This window comes from Mauremys reevesii, linkage group 13, assembly GCF_016161935.1.
Source record: "Mauremys reevesii isolate NIE-2019 linkage group 13, ASM1616193v1, whole genome shotgun sequence".
NCBI lineage: Eukaryota > Metazoa > Chordata > Testudines > Geoemydidae > Mauremys > Mauremys reevesii.
In genome coordinates, this window is record NC_052635.1 from 37566635 (window position 1) to 37583328 (window position 16694).

The 16694-nt window shown below is 38.8% G+C and overlaps 1 long non-coding RNA gene across 1 annotated transcript; it reads left to right on the forward strand.

Annotated features, from left to right (window-relative positions):
- Positions 1–492: 492 nt before the first annotated feature.
- On the forward strand, positions 493–15756 carry LOC120379776. The gene is made up of 3 exons (XR_005587588.1): positions 493–649; positions 4395–4422; positions 13581–15756. It is a non-coding gene; the product is annotated as an uncharacterized LOC120379776 (long non-coding RNA).
- Positions 15757–16694: the final 938 nt, after the last annotated feature.

The window sequence follows — 16694 nt, forward strand, 5'->3', positions numbered from 1 at the left end:
GTAATTAGACTTTATTAAGCTTTAGGGCTGATCTACACACCAAAGTTATGTCCCTAGACCAGTATAATTAAAGCAGTGCAACCCCCTCAGCGTGGACAAAGTTATACCCATATAAAGGTTCTTATACCAGTATAGCTATTCCCAAATGAGAAGAGGTATATGCTTTACTGGTATAAGGCACTTTTACAATGGCATAACTGCATCCGCACGATGGGTTGTACTGGAATAACTGTTTTAGTTTTAAAAAAATAAGCCCCTAACTATAGTTATAGGGGTACAAAAACTGTGTAAACCAGGCCTCAAGATTGAATCCTGCTCCCTTTGAAATCAGTGACAAACCCCTCAACAGCCAAGTGTCAGCCATAATATTTCACTCTGGAATTTGTGACTCTCACAAGTGAAAAGCTTCAGCTAACAAACAGGCAATTAATGCTTGGCAGGTAAAAAAATTTATCCCAGGTGGCACCATCTCTTGGATTAACCAATTAAACACTTTTCACTTGAGAGAAGCAGGGCAAGCCCCGCCCTCAGTTGTAGTTTCTCATCTATCTAAACATATGATTCAGGAGCCATGCCCCTGAGACACAAACTCCGCTTGTGCCTGAATATTACAGACATCTCTGAACAGGGACTTTGGAGACCAGGGCAGGTACAGGATAGAATTTTCATCTTCATTCTGAGTCAGAATATCCTGGCTTTAGTTATTTTTGTGTTTATTTCCTGGTATTTATTGAATTTGACTTTAAAATTTTAATGTTAAGTTACAAAAAGAAACAAAGAATACCCTAAGTAAATCTGACAAGTCTTAGGACTTGCCTACACACAGGGGATCTGGTTTAAATTACGTTCCTTAAAAATTTAATTTAAAGTAAACCAGTGGAAACCCCTTTGTGGATGCACTTACACTAATATAACCACTTTTAAACTGATGAATCTGTTTACCAATGCAAGCTAAACCAATATAAACTGGGTTAAAATCAATTTAAGAGCATCTACATATAAACTTACACTGGTTTAACTAAATCTGTTTAAAATATACCTTTACTTAACCTAGTACAACTTTATGTGTATATACCAGGCTTCAGAAAACTGAGAGCCTGTTCCACCAGTGTTTGTGCCCCATTGAGAATCTGGAGTAACCTCCTTTGCATCAGTGCATTTGAGAGCATAATTTGGCCCAAAATATCTCCACTATTAGAATGTAAAAGGACCAGATTCTGATCTCACTGAAGCTAATGTGACCACAGGAGGTTATAGGACATGTTAGAAATATTTTATTTACTTGATAAAATCAGGATGTGTCTCAAAGTTCCATATCTTGGTTGCTTTTATTTTAAAAATAATGGTCAATAAGAGAAGCTTAACCACATTCTAAATTTTATGGTATTTTTAAGATGAAAAGCTAGCGGGAGGTTACACAAGTGTAATAAATGTTGGCAGACTGTGAAGCCTCTGGTTTTACGCTTATGTTCAGATAATGAACATACTTCAATTCCCGGTGATTTAGTTCCCCTTTCTCTCAAAAATAATTAGCCAGAAAACACATCACCAAGCACAGTTTTAGCTACTTTGAATGACAACACCAATCTGGAAAAAAGGATGGCACTTCTGAGGCTGGAGAAAACATACCTGGTGGACATTTGAAATGGGGGATATAATGTTTTCGCCATGCTGTGACTCAGTTTCCTCATTTGTAAAATGAGGATTTTGGTATGACTCCGTCTGTAGGGCATGTTGAGAGCTATAGATGAAAACAATGCTATTAGAGCTTAGTAGTAGTTTTAATTAAAATGTTGCCACAACAACTGGAGGCATTCTGATAAAATCCCATAGCACTGGATTGCAGATGGGCCAGTTCCTCAACTGATGCAGACCAACAAAGCTGCCCAGATGTCAATGGAGCTACGCTGAGTTACACCAGTTGAAGATTTGGTCTATTGTGTCTTGTATCAGCAGTGTCCTAATGGTGTCTTCATTCCATCACAGTATTTACAAAGTGATTGTAATTAACTAGATGACTTAATAAATGTGTAAAATAAATTATTTTTGGCTTGACAGCAAAAGTTGTTGGCAGCATCTGCTTGCTCAAATTAAACCAATAAGCTGCTTCAATCTTACATTTCCAAACAGGCAAAAACTTGCATTGCCATTCAGTGTGGTAAAATGAAACCATCACAATTTTGTTGTCCGAGTGGATGGTGATGGAAATGGATTTTTTGCTTAGAAACTCTGATTTATTTGCACACAAGAAAGCAGCTTCTTGCTTTTATTGCAACTTGAAGAAAGGAGGAAATGGCTCACCTACAAATGATTATTTACTGGCCAAAATCAGTAGTCACAAGTATACTGTACTCATGCAGACACATACATAAAAATCTGTGTGCATTTGGATTAATTTAGTGAATGCTTTCTCATTGATTGATTTTTGCTCTGCTGCATTCATGTGCATGCTGATAGTTCCCCTTAGGGAAACTATGGCAGTAATGCAGTTTAGAAAAAGCAGTGCAATTATTTTAAGCATTTTCTTTTTAAAGAGTTTTTAAAGAGTTCGACAGCTGTAGTTAATTTGTCTGATTAGTCTGACCTTTCCCCCTACAAGGAAGTAGTTCAGGAAAAGGGATAAATGTGGTCACTGTATATATAGTTTTTATTATTGTTTATGTTCTGCAAATAGTGATTCCAATTGCATGTATTTATGTATATTTTTATTTTTGTTAATGTTTATGGTGCATTTTAGAAGTGACATCTAATTTACTCCTTGCATAAGATTTTGATGATCCCAGACTTGCTAGTAGTTCCCACTTTGCTTTTTCCCAACTGGCTCACTGAAACGAATAACATAAATAGAGCAATTTGGGGGAAGGGGGGTAGAATAAAAACACACAACAGTGTTGTTTGTCTCTCCTTTTGAAGACATGCCCAGATTTTAAAGGCATCTTATTTAATCACTAGTTGTTACAGAAATCTAAGCCTTTGCTTGTGTTTATAAAACTGAGGCAAGTTTTATAAAGAATCATTCCTAAATAAAACACAGACCTTATGTGTGGAAATGCTGGAAGGGGTTTAATGCTAACGTCCATGGGAAAATATTAACGGACATGAACAAAATGGCTTTACATATATACAGAAGATGCATCATCCCAGTAATGGGGCTGATCCTTCAGTTCTTGAGCGTTTCTTGGCTGATGGGCGTTTTGCCTGCCTTACGACAGTTGGAGCAGTACCTCTTCTCGACACGTATTTTGTATGATGTAGATTAATTCTTACTGTTGTATCATTACCTCTTGCTACTGTTAAAATATTACGAAATCATCATTTGTTCTGTCTTGGGTCCTGATCTTGCCAGCACTTATGTGAGTGCTTAACATTTAGGTCCTGAGCGATCCCATTGATTTTATGGATCTGTTGATATCCTTAAAGTTAAGCATGTGCATAAGTGTTTGAAGGATTGGGGCTTTGGAGGCCGTGGTACATTGAAATCGAGAGGGGACCAAACTACTAAATTAAAGGAGATTTAGAACCAGTGGTGAGATCTGGGCTCATTTCTACTGCGGGTATCAATAAGCAATTCCAATGTATGGAGACCAGAGCAGGGCTTTGGAGCTGTGTTCCGGCTCTGCTCTAGCTCCAGGCAAAAAGCTGCTGCTCCGCGCTCCGGCTCCGCTCCAAAACCCTGGATCAGAGGGTGACTGAGGGATTATGTCTGTACGTACCTGCCCAATTTACCTTCAGACTGGTGGGTGCTGCCTTCTTGGATGGTGCCAGTCTTGAACAGATCTTGTCTAAAAATGATACTTCCCCAAATAATATCACAGAATCAGGGAATCGTGATTGCTAGTTGCTGCAATATCCTTGTGGCACCTTACATATGGGTATGGTGCTGTCTATACATCACAGCAGCTTCTATTGGTTTAACATTTTGGCAGCTATAAGTCAGCTATTCTGCTAAATTCAGTGGGTGTTGCATTAGGCTTATCGTGCCATTAATGAGCATGGTGCTAAACAGATATAAAGATACAGGTGGGGATTTCAGAAGTACCCAAGTGATTTAGGAATGCAAGTCCCATTGATCTTGTGCTGCTAAATCATGTAGACACTTTTGAAATCAGACTTAGGCTCCTAAGTGATTTCAAGGGATGCATAAGTAGTGGAAAGGCAACATGGTGTATTGTTCAGCCATGAGGCGAAGAACCAGGAACTCCTGTTTTATGGCTTTGATACTGACTTATGAAGCCTTGGATAAGTCACTTAATTCTGTGCACCTCAGCTTTCCCATCCCTGGATTGGTGATGATGATGTCTGCCCATCTGGAGTGCTGATGAGGTTTAATACGTTGTTATACATAAAGTGCTACAATGTATGTGTGAATTGCATGTGTTTTCTCTTCATTTTAGCTCCTCTGAATTTGACCCTTGGAGATCAGTAAGTGATATTTTTTTATTAGAACACATGGTTTACTAAAGTGGGTATTTTTAATACAAAATTATATAATTTTTGTGTCCGTTTTCCTTTACATATATTTGTCTAACTAGGTACTTTGATGGCTCTCATCACTGTAGTTTGAGTAAAATATATGAGCTGTGTTGAAAGTGCTATCTATAACAGTTAAATTCTCCCAGCAAAACCTGGCATAACTTGTTTACACTGACTTTATTGCATGTGTCATCCGTGCTAAAAGTACAGATCTTGTCCCTCTCTAACGGCTGGTCCACAGAAGAAGTTGTCTACAACAGCTGCAGAATTCACATGTTTAGCTCAAGCAGAAGCAGCTTTTGTTTTTAGCACCTGATGGCCCAAGAGGGAGGCCATTATACAAGCTCCACTAAATGACCCGCATAAAATGAAATGAACTATGTTCTTATGAACTTTTGAAAATGTACACATTTAGCCACTATATATTTTCGGAATGAAGCCATCTGAAATATTATGTACCATGCAGGAAACACATATATAAGCATAAAGGCAATAATGTGTTACTCTGAGACAAATAATACAAATGCTGCTATTTAAAATTTAGAGCCGCGTTCTCTAAATACCTTTTAATTAATATGTCAAGTTATAAAATGTTCAGGAAATAAACGTTGCCACAGGACCCAAACCTGCAAACATTTTTGTCCCTTACTTGTGTTGAGGGATCAGTAGTGTCTGTAATAGCAATGGCAGGTCTTGATACTATATTTATTTATGGATTGTGGAAATGTCACGCTGAGACAAAGATAAAATTTTTTTAAAGGGTCTGTTTTATGCAGAGATTTGTTGGCTTCTGATGATGATATCCGTGGCACGGGCATTATTCAGAGAGCATTCCATGACACCTATACAGCTATGACTGGGGTATCTTGAGTGGCTGCCAAAAACTAGACATAAGGTTTTTTGCCAAATGATGATTATTCTAAGACTGAGACCAAAGTTAAAAACCGAAATAAATCAATCGGAGAGTGAATCTGAAAATGCTAAGATGTAACAGTATTTGTTACGTCTTTCTCCTTCTTCACATCCAGGTCTGTCTTTATTATTTATTTTTCATTGTGTTTGTGCTTAAAAGTCCCAGTTATGGCCCAGGACCCCATTGTTTTATGTGATGAAACACAGAACCAAGAGGAGATCCTTGCCCCAAAGAGCATACAGTCTTCTGAATCACTTGGTTTTAAAGGCTTGGTCGACTAATTGAAGGATGCCTGTTTTCACCCCTTGAGCCTCCCAAACAGACATTACATGTACATTCCTGACACTGGTGTACCAATACCCCTCCGTACATACCATTTGGAAGTACAGTAGGGAATTGTGCTGTACCCTCAGTTTGTCTACGACTGCAACAAAACATCCTCGCCTGGCTTGTATCAGCTGACTGGGGCTCAGACTGTGGGGCTATAAAACTGCAGTGTAGATGTTGGGGCTCTAAGACCCTGCAAGGGGGACCCTGCTGAGTCAGGGCCGTAATCTCTGTGCTTCAGTTTCCCATCTGTAAAACTTTTTGTCATTCTTGTTTGTTTAGTTCTTCAGTTCTTTGGGGTCACGACCATCTTCTACTGTGTATATGTAGAACCCCTAGGACTATGGAACCCCACTCTTCATTGGGGTCTCTAGGCAATACTGTAATAATTATGAAGCACCTTTTAAATCCATGGCCCTTATGTATGGCCATTTGTTTAAGGAGACAAGTTGGGATGTCTTCTTAAAGAGAAGTTTTCTTGCGGGGGAGGGAGAAGTCCTTTTTTATTTTATTTTTTTTCCCATTGAAATCTTAAAATTTGGACCAGCTCTAGAAAAGTTTGATCTCTTCTCAGCCTCTGTGCAATTATCTGAAAAATACACTGTGAGTGGAAGATGTAAAGTTGTGCTCAGCTAGACTTTGCTATTAATTATTTCCATCTAAACAACTTTTTACTATTAAGCCCTGTTTTAATTTTTAAATGCCCTTTTCTTATTGTAGCTGTAAATTTTTTGTCTTGCTGATGATGATCAGAGATGAGTTATGTACCTACATTTCAGAGTGTGGACTGAGTGTGGATTAGTGAGTGCTTGTCACCACAGGAAGCTGATTTGCTACAAGAATCTTGCCCAAAGCATGGTAGTAAAGCTCACGTTCATAATACAGCTAAATTAAAGTAATCCCGGGAACACCCAACAACCGTTCAAAATATCTAATACAGTCACAAATTCTTTGTCACTAGCTTAACGTTAGCTTGGACTATGTGTGCTGTTGGATTTTCCCTTAGTTACTGGAGGGAATTTGTATTTTTTTTTCCATTCTATATGGAGTCTTGGACTCAAAAGCTGCCAGCAGTAGCTCTGGTACGGTACTTATTTGCCAGGAACAGTCACAATGGTAAGAGCTGCTCACTACATTGTCTTATTTCAGCATCTGTCAAAGAAATGAGGCTGATCAACAAAAGAGTTCATTTGAGTGCTTTGCAAAAAAAACTAAGTGCTGGCTTATGACACACAAGGCATAAATTAAATCATAACTAGAGCAAGATTGCTGACAAGAAGTGATGACAGGTGTTGTGAATAAGTTGACGCAGGGGCCACTGCCCTGTATAACAATTGTCAGTCATCGGCCGGTTTTGAGGTTCTTGTATAGCTAATGGGGAATAGTTACTCGAAATCCAAAAAGCCCTCTTATCTACATCCTATTTTAAATATTAATTTATGGCACAAATATTTGCTCTCTCAACAGATACAGAGACACATGTATGATCTATTAGATGTGATTTTTAGTAATATTGCTGTAAGCATGTGCAGTGCCTTGTAAGGACGGGCTTGTGTTAAGACTGGACTGAGACTTTTTGTGTGACCCTGCACAAGCTACGTAATCCTCTGGTGCCTCAGTTCTGTAAAACAGAGATAATATTTCCTTTGTCTCCCCTCTTTAGATTTTCAGTAGAGCTGAGCAAATACTGATTTTTTTCGATTCACTGGCAGAAGTGTAAAATGCGGGGGAAGAGGGTGAGAATTAGCTTTGGGTCAAATGAAACATTTTGTTGGACCAAAATGGAATGTGTTTTTGTTTGGTTTTTGAGGTTTCTTGTTTAATAAAATTGAAGTAAAATTCTAAATGAAACATTGTTTTGAATCAAAAACATTTTGGTATGAAAATGTCAGATGTAAAATTTTCTGGAATTTTTAAAAATTGTTTTCAACTGAAACAAGTTGGCAAATCCTACAGGAACTTATGAAATGTTTTAGTTGATGCAAATCTGCATTTTTGGGGAGAAGTTTTGGTCAAAAATCTTTTCCTAGCGCTAATTATGAGTGTTTCAGGGCAGGAGCTGTTTCTTTCTTTGTATCTGTACACACCTAGCACAATGAGATTGTTTGTTTGTTTGTTTGTTTGTTTGTTTTCTTACTCTGTTGTTACTTGAATTATGATAGCATCCAGAGATCCCAGCTGAGAAATGTTCCTTGCTCCAAAGAGCTTACAGAAGACAGTCAACAATAGTTATTACTATTAGTAATGGCTAGATTAATCGGCTGCTACCAGATGATACCCATGTATCATTATGGACATGGAACTGCTCTGTAATTAATAAATACTGCATGTTGATTTGGGGTTACTGGGACGTTTTCTGTATGAATTTATTAGTTTAGTTTTATAGGAAGCTGTAAAGAAAAAGCAAGCAGGAAGGAAATAATGGGCTCAAGATGTATTGGTCCCCTTGGTCAATACTGTATACAGACCGATGCCAAAAATATATAGATGCAAACATACAATCTATAGTGACATCTCTCTCTGCAGGATATTATGGTACGTTATGCAGTTTGGGATACATCAAAAGAAAGCACCCCTGCAGCACTTAAAGATGTTTATAGTTAGAAAAAATTATGGAAGTAAATTTCTCCCAGCCTGACCCCCCCTCATCTCTCCAACATCATTCTCAGGAGAAATGCATCATTATTTTTGAACTCCGCTGTATATGAAGTATCATTAGCATTATTCAGTTGCTAACTTCAGATGTCTTCTTCTCTGGTCAGAGCAATCATTATAGGTTTATCCAAGAAGAGCTGTGACAGATGTCACAGTGTGTTACATTCACTGTATGCTACATTTAGCCTCCAGTTATGTACTGCTTCAGTACTGTCTCTAAAAGCATCTTGCGAGTACCCTGCAGTAGAAACAAGTGACAAGGACTTCAGCTATATTTGTGACATTGCATGGACAAGTTTTTAGGATGGCGATTATGATGGGGTAAGCAGAGTGAAACAAAGAAGCACAAGATACCTTGAACAAAGACCGTTTCCTACCTTTTTCTTCAATGCGGCCTTTGGTTTCAGATGAGGTGGGGATTGTTAGTAAAGTGAGTTTGATTGTTCTGCAGTGCAAGGTCAATTTCGCCTAGTGTAGCAAAACTGCAAGCCTCACTTAAGGTGGCCTACAGATTGAACTGTTGCCATAAGAGTTTCTATTAGTTATAAAAAGGATGGAAGGAGAGAAGGAAGCATGGAAAGATCAAGGTGACCTGAAGCCACATAGGGGCAACCTCAGAGAGTCTTATTAGAGGCGGTTCCCTAGCTGCAAAATGTGGATCTGGATTCAAACCATGCTGAAATTCTGGGCTTTTCCAAACTGAGGGTTTGGCAGGACCAGCTTGTAAACATGGGGAGAAGATGCAAAGGTTTTGTTCATCCAGTTATAGCCATAGGATCCAGTGTGATGTTCATACATGAATTTGAATACACCCCACCCAAATCTCTGGTATATGTGGCAATCTACAATATGAATGGGTCAAAGGCTGCCATTGCAACTCACATGCACCTGTGTTCTACATTTGCCAGTGTGTTTGCATGAGGGGTAAAATGCTTCCGACTCCAGCAGTAGTTTTACTGATTTGCTGGTGGACCAGATCTTTAGGTGGATGTGATGCTGCATATGTCTGTTCTGTTATAGGTACAGGTCTGGAATTGAAAATTAGCAGCAGTCACTCTGCCTTTCTGTTCTTGGTCCACCTTCTATCAAGTGCTCGTGGAGAGGATATTAAATACCGTATATGATGTATGAGTAAAATGCAAAAAAAGCACAAAAAACCCCTAGAGTTTACTATTAAATGGCATCATCAAAACTCTTACTTTCCTGGCCTACCGGAAAAAAGAATGGTAGTGAGAAAGTGGAACAGCAGCATAGACTAATAACTGCTAATATTCTGTTCTTTAGTTACTGCCTCAGAGTTTTAAAAGCATTATGTTCCAATTTCTCCTCTCTCTGATTCTAATTACCTATAAACATTTAAAATAAAAAAAACTTCTGTAAAAAGCTTTTTTTTTTTTTCCAAAATAAAATGTGCCTTAGTATGCTTACCTTTTAGGAATGACTCAGTCTATAATATATGAGAAATCTGGCCAAATGATCCTTCCTTCTCCCAAGATGCTTCCTTCTCCCAAACTAACTTCATTCTTCTGCAAAGCCACTTGTTGGTTGATGCTTTCTAACGAACGCTGCTGTTGTTCGTTCCTTAATTAGGAGATCAGGAGAATTCCTTGGCTTGAAAATTAAGAATCACTATGGCTTATTTTATCACTAAAAGATCACTTCTACAACTTCCTCCAGGAAATTGCAAAGGGAAGTCATTATCTGAGCGGGGGAAACCCAGCTAGATTGTACAAGTGAACCCCAGATGAAATGCCTACTATGTCAGGAGGGGGTGGTAAGGGGTGTTTACTAGGTCATTTATTATGTTCTTTTTTAAAGTTTCCTTTTCCACGATTACTTGTTGACCTTAATTGTTTCCATGCCCATGAGATAAGTCTTTGTACTTCCCACTGCGGCTTAGCAGAGAGGTCTGGGGATTGCTCTGCTAATTACCTTGTATTCCTTCATTTCCCTTGAGTATCTGTGGCAAGCCTATTCCACATATGCTACCAAAATCCATTTTAATAGAAGGGTCAGCAAGGCACAAGCTGACGACATATGTTTAGCTGCATTCAGTATTCACTGAAGCATGCCTATCACATTACATAAAAGGAGAAGGTCAGTACAAAACAAACAGCTTTTTACAAGCTGTGTAGCTTAAGGATTCTGTACGTTTTGGAGAAAGGAAAATAAGCTTGTTGTTGAGCTCCGTTCTCTGTCTAGGGTGTGTTGCATAGATTTGAAATGTTCTTAAGCACCCAGGACAACCTGTGTTAAAATGCTTCTCTGGCGCTCTATGTTCATGGTAGAAATAAAGTATTAGTGGGCCAGATCCTCAGCTGGGGTCAATTGGCATAGATCCATTGACTTGAATAGCTGAGATATCGGCTTCCACAGGATCTGGCCCAGCTGTCTCTAAAGAAAAATCAAACCAGTTAGAATCTTTTCTAGTTTAAAACAACAAACAGTCTTGAGATGAAGAGGTTTGTCTGTAGTCAGGGTAAAATAAAAAGTGGCTATAAATATTTGCTATGTAGGTAGATATTTAATGTACACTATGTAATGCAGAGCAACTAGGTCAGTGTCTGTAACCTTTAGGAAATTACAGTAGCATCAGGAGTGTGTGTGTGTGTGTGTACACATGCACTCACACCCAAACAATACTTTGAAACCAACCTGAAACTAGGTGGTCTGGAGGAGATCTTCAAAGGCACAAAGGGCAGCTAGGCACCTGATTCCCACTGAAAGTCTGTGGGAGCTGGGCATGCAACTCCTTCTTATGCATTTTTAAATGTACCTCCTCTGGTTCTTTAGAGATGCTGACTGCACATGGCCCTGAAATAAATGGGAGATAAAGATGCTCATTGTTCCACAGCACTGGGCCCCTTTGTAGCAAGGTCTATAAATAGCTGTGTGTCTATGTCCGAAATGATGACATGTAATTACATGTGTGTAGTGTAGCTGTGTCGGTCCCAGGTATTAGAGAGTCAAGGTAGGTGAGGTAGTATCTTTTATTGGACCAGCTTCTGTTGGCTTGTCTCTCTCACCAGCAGAAGTTGGCTTAATAAAAGATAATACCTAGACAATGACTGCTTGTGGCAATAGCTATGAAATAAATCCATATCCTATTGTTTGTTTCTATTACACTATGATGCCCAAAAGCCTTGATCAGATTCTAGCCTGTTGTGCTAGATGCTGTATAAACAGATACTAAGAGACAGTTCTTGCACCAAAGGTGTTTGCAATCTAAATAAAGACAAGAGATAATAAGTGGATGTAACAAATGTTAGAGGGACTTGGGGAAAGAGCATAAAGGTAACATTGATGAGGACGTGGTTATGTGGTCTAACTATGAGTACAATTCACATTTTAAATTTTGATTTGATTTTTTGGAATACAGCTCAGGTGAGGAAATAGCTTGGATTTTGGGATGCCAACCTTGTTCACAAGAGCAAACACCCCCAAACAAATCCCAGGGGTTTAAATGGTGCAAGGGGTAATTTAGGGCCAGATTTTTCAAAGCACCCGACAGTTCCCATTGAGAACAACGCTGAACAATTTAGAAAACCTGGAGCCATTTGTGGGTGCTGAGCCCTTTTGGAAATCGGGTTCAAGAATTGTTCAGTTTTAATATTTTACTAGGGTTTAGGGTCTAATCCTGTCAGGTGCTGAGCACTGCCTGCAATATGATAAGTGCCCTCAACTCTCCCTGAAGTTAATGGGAGGTGACAGGTCTCAGGGTTTCTTAAGATCATACCCTTGCAAACACTTTATTTAACAACACAGGCACTGCAACAGTCGCTGTATTTGTTCTATCTGAATGGGCCAAGTTTTATTCCCAAGTTCCATCTAAGCGTTTGAAATATGTAGCTTTGCGAGCTATGGGTTTCGCGCAAAGATGCGATGGGCCTTGTGTGATCACAAAAGCTGATAATCTTGGGATCCTACAGAAAAATTGCTGTCACTGAAATGGATGCAAGACTTGTTTTTCCTCAGGGAATGCAAACCCCTTCCAATGAGCCAATCTTTGTTTGTTTGTTTTTGTTTGTTTTAAATAGCTGTTCAAAAACTGCTTTTCCGCCAGCTGACTAAAGTCATACAAATGGTTTCAATAGCCTTTTGGAGGAAAGTTTGTATAAAAAAAATAGTTCTTGGTATAGTCAATAAATGTCCGATGGCTGGCCATGAAATCAGAGCAGAGTGAGCTTCAACTGTAGCCTTTATTATTGTGTTTAAACTTAGAGCAATTTTCCCTCAAAAGGTTTTACTTTTCTCCACTGACTGACACCTCCACTGATACAATTTGTCTCCCATACTCTTCCCTATATTAATGGTTTCCACAAAGACTGAAGTCACACTTGTTTTCCTGGTTGGGAAACCAATTGGAAACAAAAGCTAATTGATAGGATAATGTTGCTTGCTGTTTATATTCAGGAAGCAGGCACCATAGTTAAATGTAAGTAAACATCTGAAACAATTCTGACAGCAAGACTCACCTGTTCCAAGAAGCATTCAAGCTACTGTCAATTTCATTACTGTGAAGCATATAAGGTGCAATCCTGGCCCAGTAAGGGAAATCAGTTTCCCATTGACTTCAATGGGGCCAGGATTTCCCCCAGAGTACAAAATTGACCCTATAAAATATAAGGGTGAAACGAGCCCCTACACAGAGCCCTAGAGTGGGATTTAAGTTCATGGGCCTTGTTCTAGCCCTCTGCACACAGGGGTAAATTTCACTCTAATACATACGTTTTTATTTAGATGAGCCCATTCTGTCCTTGTTCTGTCATATATTGTTTGGTATTATACTGACTTGAGCATTTAGACTGCAAGATTTTGTTTTAGGGACTTTTGTTCTTTGGCACATTCACAGTTTGCACAGCGCGGTTAGGATGCTTCTGGTAATCCACACTGGATGAAAGGGTGGGGAGGTTCGTAGGGTTCCCTTCCAACTCCCCCATTCAGCATTGACTGGGGAACAGCATTCCCATGAAGGTGTAAAAGGGCTCCACTCTGAGAGGATGGGACTTTATAAGAAAACAGATATGAGTTGATCTTGCATGCCTAGACGATTTTACTGTGACGCTCTGCCAAGAAGCCTGAGGCACTGAAAAATTAACTGCTAGTATTATAGTATCATGATGTTTCTAATTCCCCAATGAGTCCCATATTTGTTTGCTTTACTTTGAAGTGTTTCATGTCACCAGTTTATACACTTTTTCTGTATTTTCAGGAAAATAATCCCAGGGGGGAGATTTCCAGATGACAGCGGCAGAGAACTGGGGCCCAGACTATGCATTTTCCTTCTGAACTATGTAAACTCTATTTTAGCTGTTTAAAGGCACCTATCACTGTGGTATCTAAGCAAGTATTGAACAGAAAGCAAGTCAGTTTCTGGCTGCTTTCCCTACAATTTTGAAACTGAAAAGACTATGTAGCAGTCAGTAGTTAGGCACAGCCCAAAGCAACTCAGCCATAAGTCCCTTCCTAGCAGTTTTCCATCTACTTTATTGTGTTTGTACAGTGCCTAGCACAAGGGGGTCCATGACTGGAGCGCCTAGGTACTCTGATAACAGGGAAAAAATGTTTGGGGGGAAAAAAGGACCATTCTCTGGTTAACCAGCAGATACTGAAGTCATATAACGCTCTCTGCACCCTTTGCTGCCAGTTGTATTCCTGAAGGATGCTGGATGTGTTCAACTACCTTCTCACATTCTGGCAGAGCGATCTTCCAAATTGTTTGTTGCTGAGACTCCACAAGCTAAACAATCTGGCCATGTCTTTCCCCAAATTGAGCCCTAGCTGGTGGCCAGTGACCTACTGCTTGGTGAGGTCACTGCTGCCTGTACCACACTTCAAAAAATTCTTATTCAGAGTTTGCTTTTCTGATTTTTAACCCCCTGCTGATTTATATCCTAAAGCAAATGTGTGACTATTTCAGCTGCTCACCTAGGGCCCTCCAGTCTTTTCTACCTGGCAGGCTTGCTAGTTACCCTCCCTTCGCTGAAGGGAAAACAATACAGTATCATCTATCCTTCCCCTACCTAATTTGTTTAAGAAAACCAAAAGTGACTGCTGCAGTTAATTAAAAGGTACTGTCTGATGTTTTCAAAAGAACGCTCCCCTGGCTTTCTTGCCGGAGGCAGGTAAAATGGATGTGACTGACAGCCTGGTTGCTGGTTGTGAGTTTTAGAGCAAAGATGCAGTCTCAGCTCATATGAGTTGCCACAGGCGACCCTGCAGGTACAATGTGGCACGAAGAATGAAATGACCTGGAGGAAACCGGTAAAGTCATCTGAGCGTGGGTGGTTGTGTTTTAATTAAATCTAACCAAAATTTTTCAGATCTCAAAACCTCTTGGGTTCACTTCCAGTTAGAAGAAAAATTGTGGATGGCTTCTTGCTGTAACAACTAATTTGCCCATCCCTCACAACAAAAACCAATGAGGGAGATCGTTCCCAGATCCATTGTCTTGTTATGTAAAATGCTGGCAATAGACTTAAATAGACTAAGAAAAAATCTAATTTTCTTACCCATATGCTTAGGTACCCTGGTGTATTTAAACTCAGCAGTGAATTCCACCACTCAGAGTCCTATTACATAGTTCTTTGACCCAGACCAACCTTGTATTTTTCTTTTCTCTGTTTTTTCTGATGGCACTGTAAATGGTTTTTGCGTGCTGCCAAAGTCATGGTTCTAGTAACCTGTTTTTATATGCTCTCTCTTTATTCTCCAAGTAATCCATCTGTATCAGAACAATCTTAACTCGACCACTAGGGTTTCACGTTGGGATGAATGTTGCACTACCACTTCTAATGTAAAATGCTTATTTCTTTGTAATTTGTTTATTCTGTTAACAAATGTATCATAAAGCATCTTACTACAGTGATCTGATCAAGATAAATGCTATATTCCAATATTTTTAAAACTCACCTTCTGTTCACGAGTGTTCACATTTTCATTTTACTTTAAAAATTCAGAATTTTAAAATGTCAAAAAGTGAAACATTTTCACCCAGCTCTATGGTTGATTGAACAATGGGGAAAAATCTTATGAAGGCTTTGTCAACCTTCTTTATTTCAAAATTTTGAAAAATTGCAACTGGCTCCTAAAGCAAAAGTGTTTAATAGAGCTGGTTAAAAATTGTAATGTTTTTCAAAAAAAATGTGCATCTAATTTCAAATGTTAACATTTTTTTCAAACCATTCTATTCAAGTATTGAATAGAAAACAAGCCAAACACACCCACAACTTCAAACAGAGGTGGAAAAATGATGATGGTGCTTAAATATAATTTTTAAAAAAATGACCAAATTTTGTTTTCCAGTGAGATCCTCTACCTCATATTTTAGCATCTTTCAGAAGGACAAATGTGAGAGGTGATGTGAAGTTTCTTTTAATGGCAATTAGATCTGGTGGAACAGTTTTTAAAAAATGGTTAATATTGTTATGAATAAAAATGCTTTTGAGTTCAGTTTGCTGTTACATGTGAATCAGTCGTCATAATCTGCAGGTATGGGGATACTAACTATCCATGAAAATGTTTACAGGGCTCAAAATTTTCATAAATTTCAGAATTTATTTATTTATCCAACATTTTTATTCTGAAATTTCATTATTCATTAGGCCCCTGTTTAAAAAGTTTGCCATCCAGTCCAAAAGCACCAACTATCTTACCTAATTTAGGTGATCCAGCACAGAACACAAATTATGAATACCAAATATACATATAAATACTAATATCCATATTGAATACATATAAATAAGGATATTTGCAGAAATCAGCATTATTTTACAAACTGTTCACTAATCACTAACGAAGAGGATAAATTCATAATACTACTTGTTCAAAACAAATTAGGGTGACCAGATATCCTGATTTTTATAGGGATAGTCCTGATTTTGGGGGCTTCTTCTTATATAGGCACCTATTACCCTCAACCCCGTCTCGATATTTTACACTTGCTATCTGGTCACCCTAAAACAAACACATAGAAGAAATTTGTCCTATCCAGAGACCAAATGGGAAGTTAAATTCAAATAACCAAATGGGATTAAGAGCTCTAGGGGCTAAGAAGGAGATCCATGCATCTGTAATTAGAAAAATCAGTGTCCAGATGTTTGAGTGTGAGAAGAGGAGGCTACAGGGACAAATCCTCTATTGAAATCAATGGAGCTGCACCAGTTTGCACCACCTGAGGAACTGCCCTATACTATATTACCAGTGTTATGAGCACAGGCCACTATCTGCATATATAGAACTGCAGCTGCTTGCAGTCCACCTGCATAAGAAGCAATGAAATTTCTTTGCAATAAATAGTTTTGACTGGACAATAATGTTGTACCCG